This window comes from Vicugna pacos, chromosome 15, assembly GCF_048564905.1.
Source record: "Vicugna pacos chromosome 15, VicPac4, whole genome shotgun sequence".
Classification (NCBI taxonomy): Eukaryota; Metazoa; Chordata; class Mammalia; order Artiodactyla; family Camelidae; genus Vicugna; species Vicugna pacos.
In genome coordinates, this window is record NC_133001.1 from 16,572,221 (window position 1) to 16,596,503 (window position 24,283).

The following is a 24,283-nucleotide window of genomic DNA, read 5'->3' on the forward strand; positions in this document are numbered from 1 at the left end:
CAATGGTTCTGGATGCTCAAGGGCTGCTTTCCCCAGTAAAGAGCTGTAATGGCTCCACTCTCGGCTCCCCACAGAACATCTTGTGTTCAGTATCTGGTTTTATTATGGCCTTAGGAGAGAAGTTTAGGGACCAGTGATTTTTTTTTTGAGTCCTACCAAATGTTTTCTTAATAAATTTCCCTTTCTAAGCAATAGATTGAAATGTCAATACCTGCCTAAGAGGGTGTGATGGAGATGGCTAACCAAATGTTTCTTTAAAACGCCCAGTTTTCCCATTTCAGAAGCTGCCCATACCTGGTGAGATGCTTCATCAAAGCTCTAATGGGCCTGCTTATTTTGGAAAATGGATCAGAGCCATGGCTGCCTACATGCAGTTTTGCACAACTATGGCACTCCTATGTGGAGCCAGTTGGATCAGGAGACCTGTCCATAAACTAATATACCCCAGGTCCTGGTCTTAGTAATGTTAATTATAAAAGGAGGGCAGTGTATTGAACCACTGTGAGGGTAAATTCTTTAATAGTGACTTTGGGTCAGATTTCTGCATTAGAGTTTCTTTTCTTTGTTCTGAAGCTTGTAACTATTTCTTATTCTTGATGTTTATTTGGACTCAGAAATGTGGATATTTTTTAATGGCCTTTGTAGAAGGATTTTCAATGGCATTGCGGGGACAGAGGTGCAATTAGGGTGGATTTTAAGAGTGCATAGGAATCAGTACAAAAGCATCTGTATACCAGTGGCCTTCAAACTAGGGCACACAAAGACTTTCCAAGGGATCAATTTTCAGGTCCTCAATTTCATGTAAACTTTCCTAAAATTGCATTTTCCTAACAACGGTGTTCCTGAGAGCAGGCCTGTGTTGTGGCCACAGCTTCTCCTTTCCTGCCTCAGCTTTCTCAGTCATCCTTACCCCTTTTTATAAAGGAAAGGCAAACAGCTCCTCCTTGTTTAACAATGGGTGTAAAATGTCCAGGGATGACAAGCAGAGGGACAATTCACAACATTGACCTGGACTTGAGAAAGCAGTAACTCCAATAAATTATTTTTAAAAGCCGGGTGTTTTCATATTCTTTCAACCAAATTGAAGAAGATGATAGATGATAAATGATAGTACACACAGTCATATTTGGCATTAATTTAGGAGTCCAAAGAAATGACTGGTTTTGCTGTAAGAGGACTTCTATCTACTTAGTAATATGAAGAAGTTTCTTATCACATAAATATGAGCAATTGGAATATAAGTGATGCTGAGCCCCATCACTCTGAACAGTAAGTTATGCTTGAAAAGATAAGCCAGTTGAAAAAAAACCCACTCATTTTACTAAGACAGCACTGCCAATAAAAGTTTACTTCAATGTGATTTTGATCCATTATGTTTTAATAATTACAATAAACCCATGAGATATTGTTTAACTTTTAGAGACTTCTGGTCACAGGAAAAATGTAAACATTTTAATTTCATATACTTTTTTTCAAAGAAATATGATAGGTAATCAATAAAAGACTGTGAAACATAAGATATATTACATTAGGATAAAATTCTGTGGGGGAAGTGAATTAGAACTAGGAGTTAAACTTAAAAAAGTGATGTAAAATTTGTGTGCTAAAGACAAGATTTTAAAATTGTTTTTGGTTTTTTTAGTGAATGATGAGTATCACATTTAGATTTACTTGATACATTTTAAAGATTCACATGACAGTGTTAAAACACCAATGTTTACAATATTCTGGAAATTATAGCCTTCGCAACTATGTAAATAATATGAAAAAATTTAAATGTTAAACTAAAAACATGCCAAGGGAGTACACAGCTTTATAAAATTCTTCTAAGGTGTTGTAGGCAAAAAACTTTGAAGACCCTGCTGAGGAAAAATTCCTTCAAGCTTTGCTGTGAAGGAGAATAAAGAAATGGGATAGTGGCTGAAGGGTTAATGCTTGGTCAAGAGGGATGATTTAAAACATGAGATGAGGTATATTTCTATGCTGATGGGAGTGTAGGGGGGGAAAATTCTTCTCTACCCTCTTAGCGTCTCCAGCTGGGCTTCAGAATTAAACTGACATAGGACAGATTAGCAAGAGAAAAGCATACAAGTTTTATTAAAGTTTTGCATGTACATGGACCTTCACAAGAGAATGAAGACCCGAAGAAGTGACCAGATCAGGAAGCTTTTATACCTTCTAAACAAAGAAACAATAAACTTGTGAAGAAATAACAAGACAAAGGGGTTTGGGCTAGGAGCAGTCAATGATGGGAAAGCAGCTATGAGATAAATGGGAGCAGGGCAAAATAGACGAGTGATTTTGGTAAGTTTGTACAGATCCACTGCAGCATCAATTCCCAGTCTATGATGATAAGGGTTGTCTTCTCTTCCTAGTACAGGAAGGGTACCTTTCTCACAGGAAATTTTATGGCCTGTTTTTAGATAGAAAAAAGGAGGTCAGAGAGCCCTTCCTGCATCTGTTTCTTAAGTGCGCTCTGCTCAAAATAATCAATATGCTCAAGTGGCTTATTTTGGGGTGGCATGTCCTGATAGAGCTGATGTAGGAGGTGGAGTGAAGTTCTAGAGAAGGTGAGAGCCAGAGGGATCCAGGGCAGAGGCAGAGCGATTGGTCACTTTTGATACGGGAGGAAAGGAGAAGGTGGCTGCAGGTTAGGTAAATCATAGATATGGTGAAAGGAGATGAGATTGTCTTTTTCTCAGTAAAAAGTGAGTGAGATGGGGCATCAGCTGAGAGGGGCAGTAGTTATGAGGAATGTTTAGGAGATGTTACGAAGTAGGAGACAGACATTATATATAAGCTTATCTGACATCTACACTTATAACCTAGATAGATGTCCAAATGTGTTTGGTGGTCTGTGGAAAGACATGTATGTTTTTGCTTTATGGGAGGGAATTCTAGTGATCTATCACTCAAGGAATTCTTACCAAGAGATTAAACATTAAAATAATAAGTTTTTCCTATAATCAAGCCCCATATAAATCAGTTTTCATTTATGTTTTCAACATTTTGAAAATCCCTTCACAAATCTCAAAAAGTCCTAATGTTTGGTATATATTGTCACCTCTGACTGTGAAAGACTCTCCTGGAATACTAGAGGATCATCACTGCCATTTTGAGGGTTATTTTCACACCTTTTATACAAATTTGAAAAAAATATACAGCAGTCATAGAAGTCAAATAAGGATAATCATTTTATCAGAAGTGAATACAGAAGAAATTTTTATTTCCAAACTCTGCTAAAAGTACTTTGCTGCTAAAATCAAATTTGTTTTATTTCCTTTATTGGAAGCTTAGAGTGGTGGTGAGTATTTTAAAAATTCTATTGGTTTTTGTAAAGATAATAGATTTTTGTCAAATTGGTCACTTGATAGCAAATATATTTCCTTAGTTATTACCACATCTACTACGTAAAACTAAAATACTAAAAAATAGAGCTACTCATTCATATTTAAAACTTTTTGTCATAGGAATACATTTAATACCATATATATTGGGAGCTTTCTCCTAAATACCAACTGATTAAAATATAAACTTCATACTTCATGATCTAGAGTTTGTTCTTACCTAAAACACTGAATCTATTATGGCAAGGAACAGCATAAAAAACTTTCTTTAAAAACAGAAACAAAAACAAATATCCTAAATACGCTATCTGAATCCTGAGTTTCAGTTCCTGGATTTAGGTAGAGAATCCAAAGAAATCTTGTTATCCAAATCTATCTGTTTCTGAGTGTCAGCTAGCCAATAGCAGGAGTTTAGATAGCAAAAAAAAAAAAATTATCCAAAAATTTCTTGAATCTCAAGTTCCTGAGTTTGGATAGCAAGGATTGCCTTGAGTATCTTTCTGCACATATATGCACAAAGATGTTATAAGTACTCAGATGTATTATCTGTCAGAAACAATGTGCATCATCCTGAACTTTTCTCTCTCTCCTCTCATCATAAAACCCAATCAATTCCTTAAAGGTTGTATTTTCTAACTCAAATCTATTTATATCCATCATTCTCACCAGTTCCAATAAGTCTCTTAATGGTCTCCCTGTAAATCGCATCCCTCCTTAGTCCATTCTTTACACTGTAACGGAGAAAATATTCTAGACATTTAAATCACACTACTGCCCTGTTTAGCACCCTTCAGCACCCTTCAGTGGTTCATCATTGCCCTTAGGATCAAGGCCTGTATCTCCAGAGCTTCATCCCACATCTTTTCCTGCTACCCTAGGTTCCTTAAATCATCGCACTTGCCTTTTCCTGACAGAGTCACATCCTCTTATCTCCAGGGCTTTGTTTATGTCCCCACCTTCCTAGGACAATGTCATCCTCTTCATGTGGATAACCTCTACTTCAGCTCTCTGCCTAAAATGTTACTTTCTTAAGAGAGGCATCTCCCATCCTTCCTTCCCCTCACCCAAAGGGTAGATTAGGGATCTATTCTCTGAATTCCCATTGAAACCCGTACTCCCCACCATACCAGTCTATTTGTGAAGCATCTTATCTAAACTCCCTGAACTCTAGGAGTGTAGCCACTATCCCTAGTTCTTAGCAGTGTCTGACACACAGTAAGTACATGCTCAATAAATATTGCTGCATGGATGAGTTAACATTTCCAATAAAATTAGTATAACCTGCTCTACAAACTCAAATACAAACCTATTTGCAATGCTTTTATTTTCTCCCAAACAAATGCTTAATCACCCAAAAGCCCTTTTAGCAGGAAGCCCATTATTTCCCACTTGTGGAACACTCCCTCATAGATTGCCCAGATACCCCAAGGGATAACTTATTCAGTCTACAGTGGGTTCTGTTCTTAACTGGAGTCTGATCAGTTGGCTAATGCTATAGTTTCCCATTATCTCACATTGTCACTTTTGGAAACTGGATCCAAGAGGCAGTGCTTGTGTGGATGTCACCCTTGCCGATCTATATTTCTGCCGTGAGGTCAGACTCTTTGAGGAATGATAGGCTGTTTGCCAAGGATGTTCCTTGGCCCACATTTGGCCTAACAAGAGCCCACTCTTAACAATCAGCCACAGCAGATCACAGACAGCCTCAGGAGGGTTGGGTCAGGATGACTGGGTTTACCATGGTTCCAGAGCCACCATTTCTCCCTTTCTCTCCAGTGAGCACCACTTACCAAAAAAATGAGGCAGTTTTAAAAATTCTGTTTATCTCAAGACACAGAAAGTCTTGCTGAGCCTTTCTCTCAGCACATTCAGAATCCTTACTGCTTGCCTATCCTTCTAAGTAAGGCTTCCTTCTGTCATTCTCAATCCTAGCCCGTGCTGTGAAAGGAAGGAAAAACACAAATTTGATCTTTGGTAGAGTACTTTTCTGGTCAGGCAGTCTGGCATGTCAAGAAAGAAGAGACTGGTGTGGAAAGACAGTGAACTAGTTGAAGCTTGCAAACTTGAGTCTCTTAATTTTGCAGCCAACTAGTTGGTCTAATGACTTTAGCCTCTTTAAGCCTCAGTTTCTATTATCTGCAAAAATAGGAGACTCTCTGATCCTTTCCAGCTCTTTAGAAGTCTATAACCAATATTTTTTAAAAATCATTTTTGTTGAAATAATTTACATACAGTGAAATGCATTTTAAGTATGCAGTTTCAAGTGTTTTGACAAATTTATACTATAATCAAGTTACAGAACATTTCCATCCCCGCAAAATGGAATTTCCATTTCCATCATAGTTCCCTATGGCCCTCTGCAGTGAGTCCTCCTGCCCTTAGCAACCACTGACTGGCTATTTGTCACTATAGATACAGTTTTTCCTATTCTAAAATTTCATGTGAATGGAAGATATGGTATATATTCTTTCTAGTTTACTGATTTTTAAAATCATAGCAAGATATATATAATGCTTCATAAATTTGTATCATCTTTGCACAAGGATCACACTAATCTTCCCTGTAAAGTTCCATTTTTGGTATACATGCTGCCAAAGTGAGCACAGTATGTAAAACACAGTACGTAAAGACTTCTTTTGTACCTAGGTTTGTTTTTTGTTTTTTCATGGCATAATATTTTTGTGATTCACTCCTGTTTTTGCATGTTCAAGGTATTTTAAATATATTTTAAAAGCAAATAGATCCCCAGTACCTCCATTAAACAAATAGATAAATAAACCTAATTACTGCCCCCCCCCAAAGCAAACAGTGTTTTTAGACTGGAGAATTTTTTTTGAATACTGTCATTCTAATATTAAAAAGTTAAATAAACTTGAGTAATTTCTTGATGTTATATGGTATCTGTTTATTAGCAAAGAAAAAGGTCATATGCTATTTATTTTCAGAATCAATTGATTTCACAAGTGAGAACATAATAGTGAACCCTATAAGGATAGTATCAGAGCAGGGAAACAGGGATGACCCTATGGCAGCAGATAATGGCAACCCATTGTGAGGAAAGCACTGCAGAGGGTGGCAGGGGCAGTCAGGTGGGGTCAGGAGATTGGCTTGCACAGGGGATTCAACATTATCAGTAAACATATTTCAGATAATGGTGGCCAGATTTCTCACTGACTGAAAAGGAAGAAACAAAAACAAAGAGGGAGAAAGTTAGATGAATCCTGCAGTATTGAATTGGACTTGGAATTATCAATGTGAATTAGCAGTTTACAATACAGGTGGGGAGTTATAAAAATATAGAGGGTATATACTTATACTTCCTAGCTCTGTCCACAGAATGGGCCTGGAAGCAGAAATATCCCAGTAGAAATGAGCATACCTAGGACCCAGATGTTGGTTTCTAAATACCATTCCTCACTCAAAGAAGCCAGTGTTTCTTGAATAACTAGCTGATTCCAGACGAGAACAGGAAAAATTAAAGTTGAGCTTGGAAAAACTTATTGTGCCAAGAGGTATGGAAGTGTTAAAAAAATGATGGAGACATGTCAGGAGAACACACAATTCAACATGAAGTGGCTCCCACTGGCCAAGTCTGGGATAACCTAAGCATCAAACTAATGCCATTTATACATTATAAATCATTCAATTAAGTAGAACCCACGATATGACTATATGAATAAAATACAGGGAGAGGAGACAGTTTTTTCTGACAGTAAGATAGAAATAGAAAAATGCCATTTGGCAACTATCATAGTAATAATTGATTCAAGAAAGAACCATCAATGGGTGCTAATACTGGTAGATAAAAAAGGGGTGAGGAACTAGATATGTGTGTAGTTTCAAAGTATCTCCACATATAATATATGTTAACTACAAAGAAGAAAAATAACTTCACAATGGAGAAGATAAGAAGACATTATCTTAATCAAATGATGAAATTTACCACCACCACTAATGTACAAATTGACATTGTGTGCCACTCAGCACGATATGAGGTGTCATCGTACGAATCTAAATTGAGGGACAGTCTACAAAATTACTGTCTTATAATCTTCAAAAATGTTAAGGGCATGAAACTCAAAGACTCAGAAACTTTCCCTGATTGAAACAGTCCAGAGAGACATGACAACGAGGTATAAGGCTGAACCTAAATTGGATCCTTCCTAGGTAATATAAAGGATATTACTAGGACAATTCACAAAACTTGAATGTGGTCTCGGGGTACATTTGGGAATTCTCTGCACTATTCTTAAAATTTTTCTGTAAGTTCAAAATTATTTCAAAATGTTTTTTTTTTTTAAAAGATCGAATCAGTTGGTTTCAGAAATCACTTTAAAAAAATATATTTACTATCTTGGCCAGAATTTGTTAGAATCTTTTTTCCCTCCCAGAACTCTTTTGGATCTGTTACAATATATTTGCTTGCAAGTAACAGGAAATCCACTCAACTGTCTGAAACAATAAAAGAAATGCATTTTCTCAGAAAATGTCCTGGGGTAGTTTAGTCAACGGGTTAATCACCAGCCCAAGACTGTCTTTAAATTGTTCCCCTTTCATCTCTCAGCGTAGCAGCTTTACCCCATCTTGGTTCCCCTCATGACTGCAACGAGGTTTCAGCAACTCTAAGCTTAATGTTCTGACATTACAACGTCCAAAGGCCCAAAAGGGAAGAAGAGTACATCCCTTAGTCATGCCTATTTTTAAACATCAGGGGAAATTTCCCAGGAGCACTTCAGCAGACTTTCCCTCACCTTTCATTACCCATAATCACATGTCCACTCTTAAATGAATCACTGGCAAGGAAATTTGAATCCCCATTACTAGAGTGGATTGATCAAAATTCATCTTCTGGGGCTAGCGAAGGACCAGCTTCCCTTAAAAGCATTTTACCACTTAATACCTGAATGAAATTGGAATTCTATAAGCAAAGAAGAAAGAGAATGGCTGCTGAGTAAGCAACCAACATTATCTGTCCCACAATACTCCTTAATTTAATTGAATAATCTTTAAAGATTTCTTTAAACATCTCTATTTTCCAGTGTAAAGGAAATTTTAAAAGAACATATGTTACATATGATGGATTACTGAATTTACTTCAGAACATTCAGGCATTTAATTTTTCTAAATCCAGTTATAACCAGTTCAAGTCTCCACTCACCCCTCTGATTCACACAGATTCCAGTGCTGGCTTCCCTGACACGTAATTCATTAATCTAGTCACTGGCTAACTCTCAACCTCAGCAATCACTGAGATGTACTCACATCTTGATCTGATCACCATCTGTGTGGCCCCATAGAGATCAAGGTATAGCTTGAAGGGAGTGGGAAAGGGTGAGCTGCGAACAAAGGGATTACAGGGACAAGCCCTGCCCTCTTCCCACCTATGTTGATTCTAAAAGTTGAAAACCAAAAAACAATGTTTACATTATTGTAGTTATGTAAATGTCGTTCACTGAAGAGCCAGACTTTTCTATGATTGCACTTTCTTCTCCGGTTCCAATGCATAACTTAAAGATCCTCTTCATATCTCTCCTCTGCTGGGTCCCTTGTTTTTTGGGTAGCCACACCTTCTTTTTCGCTGTGTTGGTGTATGACATACACAAATAACCTGAGAAAGTATGTGTGGAAGGTACACTTTTTTGAGTCAGTGATTAACTACAGGTCTTGTGACTCTTTCACACTTGATAGTTTAACTAGGCACAGAATCCCAAGTCCAAAGCATTTTCTATTGTCTGCTTTGCTCCACTGTCCTCTACCTTCCAGTGTTGCTCTTGAGAATATATCATTTCAATTTCCTATGCTTTGAATACGGCTTTTTTTTTCCCTCTGTGGAAGGTGTTAGAGCTTCTCTCTATCCTTGGCATTGTAAATTTCACAATGACATACCTTGTTTGTTTGGGCATCACTTACTTCTATTTTTCAGTATAAAAAGCACAATTTTAAGAAATGATGACTATGACAAACAGAACCATGGCAAGTTATTAAACATATTTTTGTACACATATATGAATATTCCAAGAGTAAAATATCATTAAGTGTGAAACACATGATAGCACTATCCATATATACAGAGCTCACACACAGATCCACCTGGGTCATCTCTGGATCTTTTATATACATGTCATTGATACAAAAAGTCTGCAGTTGAACTTCTACTCTCCAGTTGTCCTTTTCCTGATATAAAGTTAAATATTTAAGGAACTTTAGAGATATAAAGAAAATGCATTAAATGCTAAGAGCTGTCTGTGCTTTACCCTGAACAATTGTGCACTATACCTTGATAAAAACTTCTGTAGCCCATTTCTAGCTAAGATAGTGGAAGATTCTTCTAGTTCCTTTTTAGCCAGTTTATTTCTTCATAGTCATTTGAGGACAAGGTACAAAAATAGCTCAGGAAACAAATTCCATTTATATGGTTAAGTTCAGTATAAAATGCCACTCAGTTTTTAAGTCACTAAAAGGACACTTTCTGCAGCAAAAAAAAAAGTTCAAGTTTTTGTTGTTTGACAAAGACATGATAATGCAATACATATATTATATAATCATTACAACAACCTAAAGTGAAATGTATACAGTTTAAGGGAAACAAGTTTGCAATTGTTTTAATCTAGAAATCTGTGTTTCTTGGTTGTAGAACTTTTCTTGAATTATTTTATTTCATTGATAATTTCATCCTCCTTCTGATTTTCTCTTTCTGGAACTCCTATTAGTCAGATGTTGAATATCCAAAGTTGAATGATCAAAAGTTCCCAATCATCATTTTTCCTCCTATAGTCACAGCTATTTCCTTAATCTTTCCTATAATTGCATTTTTATTTCAGCAAGTAAAGAAGCTCCTCCTTATTCTCTTTTTTCTTGTATTATCTTGTATTTATTTTATGGATACAAATGTTCTTGAATTTTTCTGAAGATACTTATATTAAAGTTATTTTTTAATGTTTTATTTTGTTACCTGAATTAGTTTTTCCCTCTAAGGTCATTTTTTCTCTTAGTTTATTTTGCTCTTTTTCTGTTGGGTTGTTAAGAAATGTTTTTTGGCTATTGGTCACATTTAAGAACTAGGCAAGAGGAAGCCTGTCTACAAGCCTGTGCTTTTGGGTGGGGCCCTCTCCTGGCCTGCTTTAGTGTGAATGACAAGAAACTGGGCACAATTCTACCAGACACCCGACTCCAAGTCTGCTCTTCTATTTCTGGTTCTCACTTCAGCCGGTGGCTCTTCCAAGAAAAAAAATCTTGAGATTATCTTCAATTTGTCCACCCCTCCCCAACCATTTCCTAGGTCATTTTCTAAGTTTTGTTGATTTTCTTTCCTAAACATCTTTTTTTTTTTAACATCTCTTAACTCTCATGCTTCCTATTTTATCTCCACTGTGATCATTTTATGTGTCAATCTGTTTACGTTATAATAGTGAATCTATACTGATTTCAAACTATGTAAAGAATAGTTATGTTCAGAGAAGCCCAGCTTCTGCAGTTCTAATCCCTCCATCTCATTCCTGCTCCCCAGTGATAACCAGTTTTGTTTTTGTTTTGGTTTTGGCTGATCTTTTTTGTTTCGTTTTGCAAAAATAAAGAAATGTATTTGTTACTCAATAAGAAAAAAATAAACAACCCAATCCAAAAATGGGTAGAAGACCTAAACAAGCAATTCTCCAAGGAAGACATACAAATGATCAAAAAGCACATGAAAAAATGCTCAATATCACTAATTATCAGAGAAATGCAAATCAAAACTACAATGAGGTATCACCGCACACCAGTTAGAATGGCCGTCATTCAAAAATCCACAAATGACAAATGCTGGAGAGGCTGTGGAGAAAGGGGAACCCTCCTACACTGCTGGTGGGAATGCAGTTTGGTGCAGCCACTATGGAAAACAGTGTGGAGATTCCTCAAAAGACTAGGAATAGACTTACCATATGACCCAGGAATCCCACTCCTGGGCTTGTATCCAGAAGGAAATCTACTTCAGGATGACACCTGCACCCCAATGTTCATAGTAGCACTATTTACAATAGCCAAAACATGGAAACAGCCTAAATGTCCATCAAGAGATGATTGGATAAAGAAGAGGTGGTATATTTATACAATGGAATACTACTCAGCCATAAAAACTGACAACATAATGCCATTTGCAGCAACATGGATGCTCCTAGAGAATGTCATTCTAAGTGAAGTAAGCCAGAAAGAGAAACAAAAATACCATATGAGATTGCTCATATGTGGAATCTAAAAAACAAAAACAAAACCAAACAAACAAACAAAAACAAAGCATAAATACAGGACAGAAATAGATTCATGGACAGAGAATACAGACTTGTAGTTACCAGGGGGGTGGAGGGTGGGAAGGGATAGACTGGGATCTCAAAATTGTAGAATAGATAAACAAGATTACACTGTATAGCACAGGAAAATATACACAAAATGTTATGATAAATCACAGAGAAAAAAATGTGACAATGAGTGTGTATATGTCCATGAATGACTGAAAAATTGTGCTGAACACTGGAATTTGACACAACATTGTAAAATGATTATAAATCAATTAAAAATGTTAAAAAAAAGAAATGTATTTGTTGTTAAACTAATATGGATATATTAAGTAAAATAGTGAATATATTGTTTAAAAATAGAATCTATTAGATTATTGTTTCTATTTTCTTCTTGAACAGAAGACTCTTGATCTATACACTTCTTGCTTCTTTACTTAAGAATATATTCACATAAGTTCATAGAAATAATCTTTGTCCTTGTTCTTCTTAATGGCTGTTCAGTATTCTAATGTGTTGGTGTCCTATTATTCAACCAGTTTCCTGCTGAACATATGAGTTGTTTTCACATTAGCGCTATTGTGTATAAATAATTCCACACTGAGTAATCTTCTGTTTGTATTGTCTTACATTTGTCAGGTTGTAACTTCATAGTAATTTCCTAGAAATGGCATTGCTGGGTCAAAGGATAAATACATACATATATTTACTAGATACTGCCAAATTCCCCTCCTTGAGGTACTACCACTTTATTCTTTTGGATTTTTGTCATTTTGGTACTTAAGTGTAGTTTTAATTGGCATTTCTCCTATAATACATTGAACATCTTCTCATTTGTCTGTTTGAAGTCCATTCATATATCTTTTCCTGGGAACTGTTTATTCAATATTTTGTTCTTTTCTCATACGTTTTTGTCTTTATGTCTTTTTGTCTTGATTTTTAAAGAAGTTATTATATATTAGTGAGAGTAGCCCTATGTAATAAAACCGTTAATATTTTCTCCAGGTTGTAATCTCTCCTGACTTTATTTCTTTGCCATGAAGAAGTTTTTTTTAAAAAAGTAGTTAAGGTTACCAGTCTTTCTTTATTGCTTCTCCCACTCCCAGATTATAGAAGAATTCATCTATATTTTCTTCTAGTATTTATATGATTTAATTATTTACAAAGAGTTCTCTGATTCATTAGGATTTTATTCTAATATATGAGATCAGGTATAATCCAAGTCTATATTCTTCAAAATATTCATTTGTCCTGATGCTTAATTTATAGTCCATCTCTCCCAGTGGTCTGAGATGCTACCTTTGCCACATACTAAATTTCTTTATTTTTTTGAGTCTACTTCTGGACCTTCTCTTATGTTCTAGTGATCCACACACAGTTGCAGTTGTAGAGACTTTATAGAATGCTTTCGTATATGGTAGGGCCAGCCCATCCTGCACACCAAATTGCATTTCTTTTTCCAGATCTTCTTATATATATTTATCTTCCATATGTACTTAATAATCAACTCATCTAGTTCTCAGAAAAAATGCTTTTTTAATTGAGATCACATTAAATTTGTATATTACCTGAGGAAAACTAGTAACTTTATAATATTGAGTTATCCTATCCATGAACACAGGCTACTTTTGTATATGTTCAAGTAAAAAGCAAATATTAATGAATAGAAAACAAAAATACGATAGATAGAATTGTAGGTTAATAGGAAATGACAAGTCCACACTGGTGATTAGTCTAATAAAAGTTTTATGGCTGTAATATTATTATAGGAGATAGTCAATCAGGTTAAATTTACCTCTATCCAGGCCCTCTAACTTCTGTGTGTATAATGCACAGTTTTATACAGATAATGTGGGCTTTACAATGTCCTATATGACACAAGTTTGTGGAATGTTAAAGGATGTTGCAATATACATCATTTCTCTAAATTTAAAAAAAGGAGAGATAGTCTGTGAGCCTGCTAGGTAGCTGAGCTTTGACAAGTGTCTTTTGTAAACAGTTTGTTTTGCAAGTTTGGGACAATTTATGTGTTTACAAACTAACTGCTATATAGTCTTGCTAGCAGGGCTCTGAAAAAATGCTCTCTGTACTAAATTTTAAAAAATTTCATGATCTAGGAATGAGAAAAAAATTTTTTTTCATGTTAGCAAAACTAGCCTCATGTATTTCATAAGGGACAGTATTGTGGGGAATGATGGTGGGAGGGAATGAGTCATAATTTTAAATCTCTTCATTAATGGGATTTTTTTTTAAACCTGGTTCTTTCAAAGCCTGATAAAAGGTACTAACCTCGACAAGATTAAGAAGGAGAGAAGGCAACAGGAAATACTAATTAGAAATAAAATGATTCCATGAATGGAGAAATAAGTGTGGCCGTGTGACTGAGTTCAAAGCAACTGAATTTGAACCAAAGTGATGTGTGCCAGCACCAGGCCACAAGTTCCTCTGCTCTCCCCTTGTCCTGTGACTAGGTAACCACGGCTACCTGGAAGCCTGTTTTGAGGAGGGTGGAACCAGATGATAAGAGCCTGGGTCCTTGAATTACTAACTCAGGAAGTTACCTGCTATTTGGATTTCATTCAAATGAAAGGTAAACTTCTATTGTTTGAGCCATTTTGGGGTTTGTAGGTAGAATTACCTTAAACCAGAATTTAGTATATAATAAATTCAGCATCTCAAAATAGTAGAGGAAAGAATTCTATCTAGTATGTGTGTTTATTGACACCATGGAAACTGGGAAGCCATCTGAAAGCAAAATAAATTTGGATCACACATTATAACATGAAACCTTTCAAATGAACCAAACACTTAAATGGGAAAAATAAAATCATAACAGGTTCTAGAAGAAAACATGGAGAATTTCTTTATAGCCTTTAAATGTGAAAGGCCTTTCTACATGTGACTCAGAATCTGAAGTCATGAATGATTAGATTGGTAAATTTGAGTAGCTAAACATAAAAACTCTCTGAATGGCCAAAAGACACCATTCCCCAAGTAAAAATACAAATGATAAATAGGAAACTTCTTCATTTTGTTCCCTCAGCCCTAAGGGTGGTGGCAACTACTTGCAATTATTACAGTACCTCAATGTCCTCTTTTCACTTTTAAATTCTCCATTGTCTATTTAATCAATTTTAAAATAACAGTTGTCTATTGAAACACTTAATATGGTTTCTGTTTCGCTGATATACAATCTCTTACAGTGTTTACTTCTGAAACAGTATAAACTACTTATTAAAAATTAGAAAAAAAATAGAACAAGATGGCTGGACTTAACTAGATATCAAGGCCTTTCTAAAGCCATAGGAATTAAGACAGTGCAGTTCTAGCACAGGATTAGACAAACATCAATGGAACAAAATATGGATCCCAGAAAAGCTTATATATACATAGAAACATGATACTGTATGACAGGCCGCATTATAAATCAGTGAAGAAAGTATGAATGAAGTTGAAATCATTTTACATTTAAATGGAAAAATATAAGAATCAGATGTCCACCTCCTACCATACACAAAGTCTACACCAGGTAAATTAAAGATCTAAGTGTGAAAAGATAAAACTTTAAAACTTCTGAAAATAAACACTGGTGTAAATATTAGGATAGGAAAGAATTTCTTAAATAAGACACAGAAAGAACTAACCATAAAGGGCAAAACTGACAAGCATGACTACATTAAAAGTGGAAAGTAATGCTACAGTCTGGAAGAAGATATTTATAATGCATAGAATCAGTAAAGGATTATTAGCCAGACTATAAAGAAACCCTAAAAAATCAAATTTTAAAAACTCAATAGAAAAATGGGCAAAGGATATAAACAGGCAATTTTCAAAAGGGTAAACACACATGGCCAATAAACATCTGAATATACACTCAACCTCACTAATAATCAGGGGCATGTAAATAAAAATATCAAGTCACTATTTCATACTCACTGGACTAGTAAAAATTAAAGCCTATCAGAACTTTGATAACCATTTACAAACATTCAACCTAAAGGTAGGAACGGGGACTCTTTGAGGTGATCACATGACTTGTTTTGACCTATTAAATGTGAGCAGAAGTGATATGCACCACTTCTGTGTAGAAACTCTCAAAGCCAGAGTGCCAGCCCTTTAGTTCTTTTCCCCTGACTCTCAGAAGCATGTGTCAAGATGGAGCCTCTCAGCTCAGGTCCCCAAGTGACTGCAATGAACAGCTCTTCACTGCTGACCCACAGCACTGCGCCTGCAGCACGAGCAAGAAACAAGAAACAAACTTTTGAATTAAGCCACTGAGATTTTGTGGTTGTTGGTTATTGTGGCCTACCTGAGTCATCCTGACTGACAGAACCTTAATTGCTGGTGAGGCAGCACAACAGCGGGGACTTTCACATCCTGCTAGTAGGAGGTCAAGATGGTATTGCAACTCTGGAGAAAACTTTGGAAAGCTTTAGCCAACTTGTGCAACTCATGTATGCACAAGGACAATGATCAAAAGTTTTTGCAGCATTGTTTTAAGAAAAAAACTGCTCTACACAAACACTACAGGCCAGAAGGGGGTGGCAAGATATATTCAAAGTCCTGAATGAAAAAAAGATGCAGCCTAGGATACTCTACCCTGCAAGGATATCCTTTAGAATACAGGGAGAGACAAAGTATTTCACAGACAAGCAAAAACTGAAAGAGTTTAGCAACACTAAACCCATGTTAAAAGAAATATTGACAGGTCTACTCTAAATAGAAAAGAAGCAGGATGCTACAAAAATGAGGAACTCATAACTGGAAAGGTGATAACTATCATGAATTACAAATAGAATAAACACAAAATTGTGAAAGAAGACATCTAAATCATAAAGAGTGGGAGAGGGAAGCAAGGAAATAGAGTATTTTCTTTCTTTCTTTTTAAATTTTTTGTTCTCTGTAGGATGGGTTTGAGATTATATTACTATCTGTTTAATAAAAACAGTTATAATAATGGGTTAATAGACTTAACAAAAAAGGGTAACCACAAGCCAAAATCTTACAAGTGAGTCACAAAAACTAAATAAAATCCAAGATAATACAACGGAAAATTACCAAACCACAAAAGGAAGAAGAAAGGAACAAAGAGGAAATACCAAATCAACTGCAAAAATAAGTTCAAAATGGCAATAAACACACACCTATCATTAATTACTGTAAATGTTAATGGACTAAATCCTCCAGTCAAAAGACGTAGAGTGGCAGACTGGATAATAAAGCAAGAACCTTCAATATGCTGCATACAAGAGATCCACCTTAGGGAGAAGGAATCCTACTTCAAAATGACACCTGCACCCCAATGTTCATAGCAGCACTGTTTACAACGGCCAAGACATGGAGGCGGCCTAAATGTCCATCAACAGATGACTGGATAAAGAAGATATGGTATATTTATTTATACAATGGAATACTATTCAGCCGTAAAAACCGACAACATAATGCCATTTGCAGCAACATGGATGTTCCTGGAGAATGTCATTCTAAGTGAAGTAAGCCAGAAAAAGAAAGAAAAATACCACATGAGATACCTCATATGTGGAATCTTAAAAAACAAAACAAAACAAAAAACATAAATACAAAACAGAAACAGACTCACAGACATGAAATACAAACTTGTGGTTGCCAAGGGGGCGGGGGTGGGTGGGAAGGGACTGACTGGGATTTCAAAATGCATAATAGATAAACAAGATTATACTGTATAGCACAGGGAAATATATACAAGATCTTCTGGTACCTCACAGTGAAAAAAATGTGACAATGAATATATATATGCTCATTATAACTGAAAAGTTGTGCTCTACACTGGAATTTGACACAACATTGTAAAATGAGTATAACTCAATAAAAAAATGTTTAAAAAAATAAAAGAGAGACTTAAGAGACATGAAAAAAAAGAAAAAGAAAAAAACTGAAAATAACCTCAATGTCCGTTGACAGAAAATGGATAAATACATTTTTCTAGATTCACAGAATAGACTACTATACTATAAAGTAGCTAAAATAAACAAACATAAGGTATCTATCTCGGGGGGAGAGTATAGCTCAGTGGTAGAGTGCAAGCCTAGCATGCATGAGGTCCTGGGTTCAATCCTCAGTCCACTAAAAGTAATAAATAAATAGATAAACCTAATTACCTCCTTACCATAAAAATTTTTAAAAATTTAAAAAATTAAAATAAGCTATTTGTCTCAAAATGTATAAATCTCAAAAACATAGAGTCTAAATATTATATAAGGAGATGTACAGTATGAGTTCCTTATATAAAGTTTAAGTAGTGTATTATGCTGTGAATGTATAATATATGTAGTAAAAGTATAACAACATTCATGGGCATAATAAACATCACCTTCAAGGAAGTGTTTACTTCTGGGAAAGGAGGAGCTGGAAACAGGATCATCTACAATAGGGTGAGGATACTGGCAATATTTCACTTCTTATAAAATATATATATCATGCTATTATGTCAAAATGCTGCGTGGTAGGTAGGTACCTGGATGTTTGCTGAATTATCCTCTGTAGTTTTCTACTTGAAATATTTAATAATAATTAAAGAGAAAATACAGGCAAGCCAAAATGAAAAGAAAGAGCATCTATAATTCTACGTTCTCTGCCCCATCCCTGAATAACTTCTATTAACATATTGGTGTGTAATCTGTCCAATGTTTCTCTGTGTCTTTGTGTCTCTGCCAAGAACCACAGGAGGAACAGGGTGGCAGGTCTTCAGATAATCACAGTGAGGACAGTGCAGAGTTTAGCAGGCTTGATAATCTGGATCTTATCTTAAAAATTTAGAAGATATAGTTTTGCTAAGCTAAAATATTTACTAAAAGGAGAAACATTTCATTATTCTATATATATGGATTTGCATTAATTCATTTCCCACCACTTATTTTGTTTTGTAAACATTTTCCCCCCTCTCATTTTTTCACAACTACTAGAGACTTCTAAACATAAAACCTATAAATATACAAAAGCATGGCTATAAGAATAGGCATTTCTGGCATTGAAGATGGGCATCAAATTTAAACTTGATCTTATAAATGGTGTTTCTTGCTTTTTTCTTTTTCTGCTTTTCTTCCGAAAAAAAGGAAGCTCTTTCTTGTTTTGTCTTCTAGGATTCCTTAAGTATTTTAGCTATAATTTCTTCTTTCTTTCCCCAATATTCTGTTTCCTTCTATAAGCAATATGCCTATATACACTTGCTAAGGAAGACTAAGCAAGCATAAAGCTTAATGTGACTTTTAAACTATGGTTTCCTTGTACTTTTAGCGCCACCTTATGGCAGCGCTCTGGTGTCAGAATCTAAGCTTTCCTGTTTTTTATGCTCCTGAACACATCTCTGGCTGAGGTTTACAGTGTTAGCCATTTAAAGGTATCACGTCACATAGCAGTATGTTTCTCAACCCGTCTATAAAATAGAGTCACCTGGTGACTTTAAAAAAAAATACCAACTCTAGGCCCGAGTCCAGAACCACTGTCAGAGAGATGAACACTGATATGCTGGGCAAAGCTAGATGTCATTTAACATTCAGCTCCACTGCTTACTGGGAAAAAGTCATCTTTCTTCTCTGAGTATATATGACTGCATATACTCATGCTGTCATGTGACTACTTACGGTTAATAATGAATACACTTCAGTGACCCCCTCAACTATATGTTCCTGATATAAAATAATTCTGTCAGTTGCCTACATTTCTCAACAAAGCTTCACTTTTTCTTAATTTTTCTGACATTCTCTTAATTTTAATGGTTGATAGCTTATAGTTGGCTCAATATTTTTTTCAGGGGGGGACATATTAACCACAGAGAAGCATAGTCAAAAACAACAATCCACCACTCAAAATTAACAAATGTGAACAGTTATGTTTGTTTCATATACAATTTTACTAATAGAGGGTAAGTGTTGACTAGGGAGTCAATACCACCACCAACAAAAGCAACAAGAACAGATGACTGCTAAACTGTAGCAATGTTGTGAGTGCAATACAGTTCCGGGAGAAGAGGTCAGTGGATTCATGGAGGAGGTGCTTGGAGCAAGGGGAAAACTTCCCACAGGCAGCAAAACGAGAGAGCAATCTAGGTGGGGGATCAATGTGAGTCAAGGACAAAAATGCGAGTGAGCACAATATAGTTATTTCTAAAAGATCTTCATGTGGTCTAATAATACCACTGAACACTTTTTGAGCACTTACCTCTGTTAGACACTGTGCTAAGTGCTTTCCATGCATGTTTTACCTTGTTTAACCCAGCAATAAGGTCATCAAGAGCACACTGCTCAGGTCATTCTTTTCTGTTGCCCCTAAACAAGCTGCCATATCTGGGTCTCAGTTTCTCCATCTGTCAAAATAAAAAAGGCAGATAATACTGTTCTCTGCATGGATATGTGCATATATGCACATATAAACACAAGAAGAGACTAAATAGAAAATAGTATACCTGTTAGGATAAACTGGTGGCTAAGTGGTAACTCTATGTTTAATTTCTTTTGAGGAAGTACCAGTCTGCTTTGCACAGTGGCTGCATTTGCCACATTCTTGGAAACATTATTAGTGGCTTCTTGGTGACAGCCATTCTATTGAGTGTAAAGAGTTAACTCATGGTGATTTCCACTTGCATTTCCCTGATGGCTAATGATGTTGAGCATATTTTGAAGTGCTATTGGCCACTTGTATATCTTTGGAGAAATATCTGTTCAAATCCTTTACCATTAAAAAAAACTGGGTTGTCTTTTTAATGCTGAGTTGTAAGAGTTCTTTATAAATTCTGGATATAAGTCCCTTACCAGACTTATGATTTGTAGATATTTTCTCCCATTCTCTAGGCTATCTTTTCATTTTCTAGATTGTGTCCATTGAAGCACAAATGTTTTAATCTTGGTGAAGTCCAATTTATTTTTTCTTCTGTTGCTTGTGCTTTTAGTGCCATATCTAAGTATCCACTGCCAAATCCAGATTTGTGAAGATTTACTCCTGTGTTTTCCTCTAAAATTTTTATGGTTTGCTCTTACATTTAGGTCTTTGATCCATCTTGAGTCAATTTTTTGCATATGGCATGAGGTGTCAAACTTCACTCATTTGCATGAGGCTATCAAGTTTTCCCAGAACAATTTGTAGAAAAGCTAATTCTTTCCCCCATTGAATGATCTTGGCACTGTTGTTGAAAATCACTGGCCATAAATAGATGGGTTTATTTCTGGACTCCCAATTCTGTTTCACTGATCTGTATGTCTAACCCTACGCTAGTATTACACTATCTTGATTACTGTAGTTTTGCAATAAGAGTTGAAATCCGAAAGTGTGAATCCTTTGTTCTTTTTCAAAATTGTTTTGATAGTTCTGGGTTCCTCGTATTTCCATATGAATTTTAGGATCAGCTTGTCCATTTCTACAAAGAAGCCAGCTGGGATTCTGACAGAACTGTGATGAATCTATAGATTAAGTTGAGGGTTATTACTGTTGTTTTCAGAGAATACATTTTATGTTTTTGTTAAATATTTTATTCTTTTGATGCTATTGTAAAGGGAATTTTTTAACTTTCATTTTCCTATTTTTCATTGCTGAGTATATAGAAATAAATTGATTTCTGTATATTGATCATGCATTCTGAAGTCTTGAACTTAATTATATGTTCTAATAGTTTCTTAGTGCATTTCTTAGGATTTTCTATATACAAAATCATGTCATCTGTGAATGCATAAAACAGTTTTACTTCTTTTCCAATTTGGATGCATTTCATTTTCTGGCATGGGAGACAAACTGCAAACCAACAAAAAAAGAAAAATATTGCAGTAATAATGTCAGATTTGTACAGAAATAAAACTATGATAATGTGGCGAGAGTGGATTGGGCAGCTACTGACACTATGTAGACGGAAATGCCTCCTGTGTGATGACATCTAACCTAAAATCTGAATTATAACAAACAGCGTTCAAGACAGTGGAAACAGCTGATGTAAAGGAACTGAAAGGTGGGACTGAGCTTACTTACTGGAGGATCAGGGGGCTAATGTGACTGGAATGTAGTAGAAGACGGGAAAGGAGACCTGAGAGGCAGCCAGGGGCTAGGCCATGTGGGGCTTTGTAACCCGAGCAGTGGAGGTTGGATTTTACTCTAGGTTGGATGGGGTGCTCCTGGAGTGTTAAGCAGGGAAGTGATGTGATCTGGCTCACATTTCAAAATCACTATAGATGCTTTGTGGATAACAGAGGTTGAAGTAGGAGCTTGAATCACTTAGAAGACTTTTATAGGATTTCACGTTAATGCTTGGAGTTAGTGCTTGGAGATGTTAATAACTTGGAGTGGTGATTATGGAGATGGGAGATAAGCAAATGGATGTAGGGTAGGTCTGGGACTTGCTGATGAATTGGATGTGGGGAGTGAAGGAAAGAGAGTAATAATGAGTAATTGCTAGATATTCAGCTTGTGCATTTGAGCGAGCAGTAGAGCCATTTACTTAACAAGCAGGGAGCTGGTGGTGGGTGTTGGGGACTTACATCACAAGTTCTGTGTTTACTGTAAGATGGAGACCCCTACTGGTATTCCAAATACAAATGTCAAGTAGGCAGTTGGACAACAGACTGTAAGCACAGAAGTGAGCGGGATTACTTGTTTTCAGTTTGAAGGAGCTGCCAGTGAGCCAGGAGAGAATGTTTCAGGTGATCCAAGGTAAAATTGTTGAAGGTGTTGGAATGGGCTGATAGGCAGATTCCAATCCCAGTGTGTGGGTTACTTCACCTCTCTGAACTTTCTCCTCCATCCATAAAATGGGGATAATACCTGATTTGGGAGCTTACTGTGAGACTGAAGGAAATAAGGCACTTAAGAGAGCTGACACCACCCTCAGCATACACATTTAACCACTACCCTTCTACACTACCTCTAGTTGGATAAGAATTAGGCTTGCCATAGACAAGTAGTAAGACCAAAACTAGCTACCTTTTCTCAAGATAGCTTGAGGAAAGATAATCTTGGAAGGAGAGCTGCTCTAAAACCACGCTGCAGCCTTCACTTTCTCACTTACTGAAAGTAAACCTCTTTGAAAACAGAGTAGGTCACTACCATATATCAGGAGATAGTTTTCCTACCTAGCTCTTCCTACAAATGTTTGCTCTGCTTAAATAAGGCAAGATGTTTAGTGTAACAAAGTAACAAATGATGCCACAACCACATTGAAGTACTAGGTGCCTCTATTCTTTCCTGCATTAAACACAAACACACATCAGCCTCAGCAACATAAGCTATAGGAAGAGCGATAGTGATTTCTCATCTTAAAGAATTTAAGGGTACTTCCCAAATATTAAAATAACGCAACAACAACAGTTAACATTTCTGGAGAGCTTAGCACAGAGAATTACTATGCTAATTGTTTTAGATTTATAAATCATTTAATCCCCTCTAAATCCTATAAAGGTGGGAATAACATTATCCCCATATTATCCTCTCCAATAGGTCAGCTTTAAATGAGAGAGTTAGCTTATTAGAATTGGACAGGCTAGGTATCCCAGTGCCTTTTAACTGAGAGGTGTGAAAAGGTGGGATTCAAAATAGTCCCTCAACGAGTAGTTGAAGGTTGAAGAATTAATTCCAGGTACTGGAGATATTTTTCTTTTCTTTTTTTTTTTTAACTAAGATTTGCCTTTGGCAGATTGGCATGATAGGGCTTCAGCCTCAGCTTCCAAAACAATCAGCATATCTCACAATACCTGGTTGAGCGTTCTGAAGAAGGAAAGTAACAAAGTGACACAAGAGTATGGAATCAGCACTGTTACCATATTACTCTTTCTGCAGTTTTTATCCCTGAAATGTTTTGCTGAATCTTTACCAAAAATCTCATTTAAAACAATCTTAAAATTTGCAAATTTCACCTCTTCCATGAAAACCTGTCATCTAGGGCCCACTTAGACCTTTCTGAGAAGACGGAATGATCAAGGGACTTACCAAACAACTTTTGTCTTTAATGTTTATTTCAATTAAAGAAATGTGGATTTAGAATTAACGTAAGGTAAAACCTCAAAGTATTAGGCAAAAGAAGTGCTATTAAGAGTTTGATTAAAATGTTCGTGGTACCTGTGCCATGTACTACAGACAGACATTAACAAAATAAAAAGCGCACTCTGAAGAAAATCAGATTCTGATAAATTCTGTTCGTAAAAATCAATTCAGTGGTACAGTCCCCCCAGGGGAGAAGTAATATGCCCTGTTACCATCAGTTAAAAATCCAATGAGCATATTTTCCTCTTTTCGTTGTGACCATCACAGCACTATATAACATGTGCAAACCTAAATCCTTTTGATCAGAGAATACGGTAAACTAAGCAAGATTCTGGTATGTAAGTAACAGGGCATACAGAGCATGTACTATAAAACATTTTCTTTTGAAAATAAAAATTTTATAATCTATTTAAAAAATATCAAACAATTGAAAACTATATCAATTGCAATAAAATTTCCAAACAGTTCAATCTTGGCAAAGCCATACATATAACATCAAATAACACCCAGCTTCTTTTACCAACTATAATGCTCATTAAAGATAATGATTTCTATATGTGTAAACTGAGTGTAACATCTCAGCATTTCAACAGAAATTACTGCTTTTATACATTAGCAAGTCTGTCCTCTAAATAATTGGAAGAAATTTCCATTATAAGGCAAATGAAGACT

The 24,283-nt window shown here is 35.8% G+C and overlaps 1 non-coding gene across 1 annotated transcript; it reads right to left on the reverse strand.

Annotated features, from left to right (window-relative positions):
• Positions 1 to 5,846: 5,846 nt before the first annotated feature.
• Positions 5,847 to 5,951, reverse strand: LOC116279443 (U6 spliceosomal RNA). The gene has a single exon (XR_004188806.1). It is a non-coding gene; the product is annotated as a U6 spliceosomal RNA (small nuclear RNA).
• Positions 5,952 to 24,283: the final 18,332 nt, after the last annotated feature.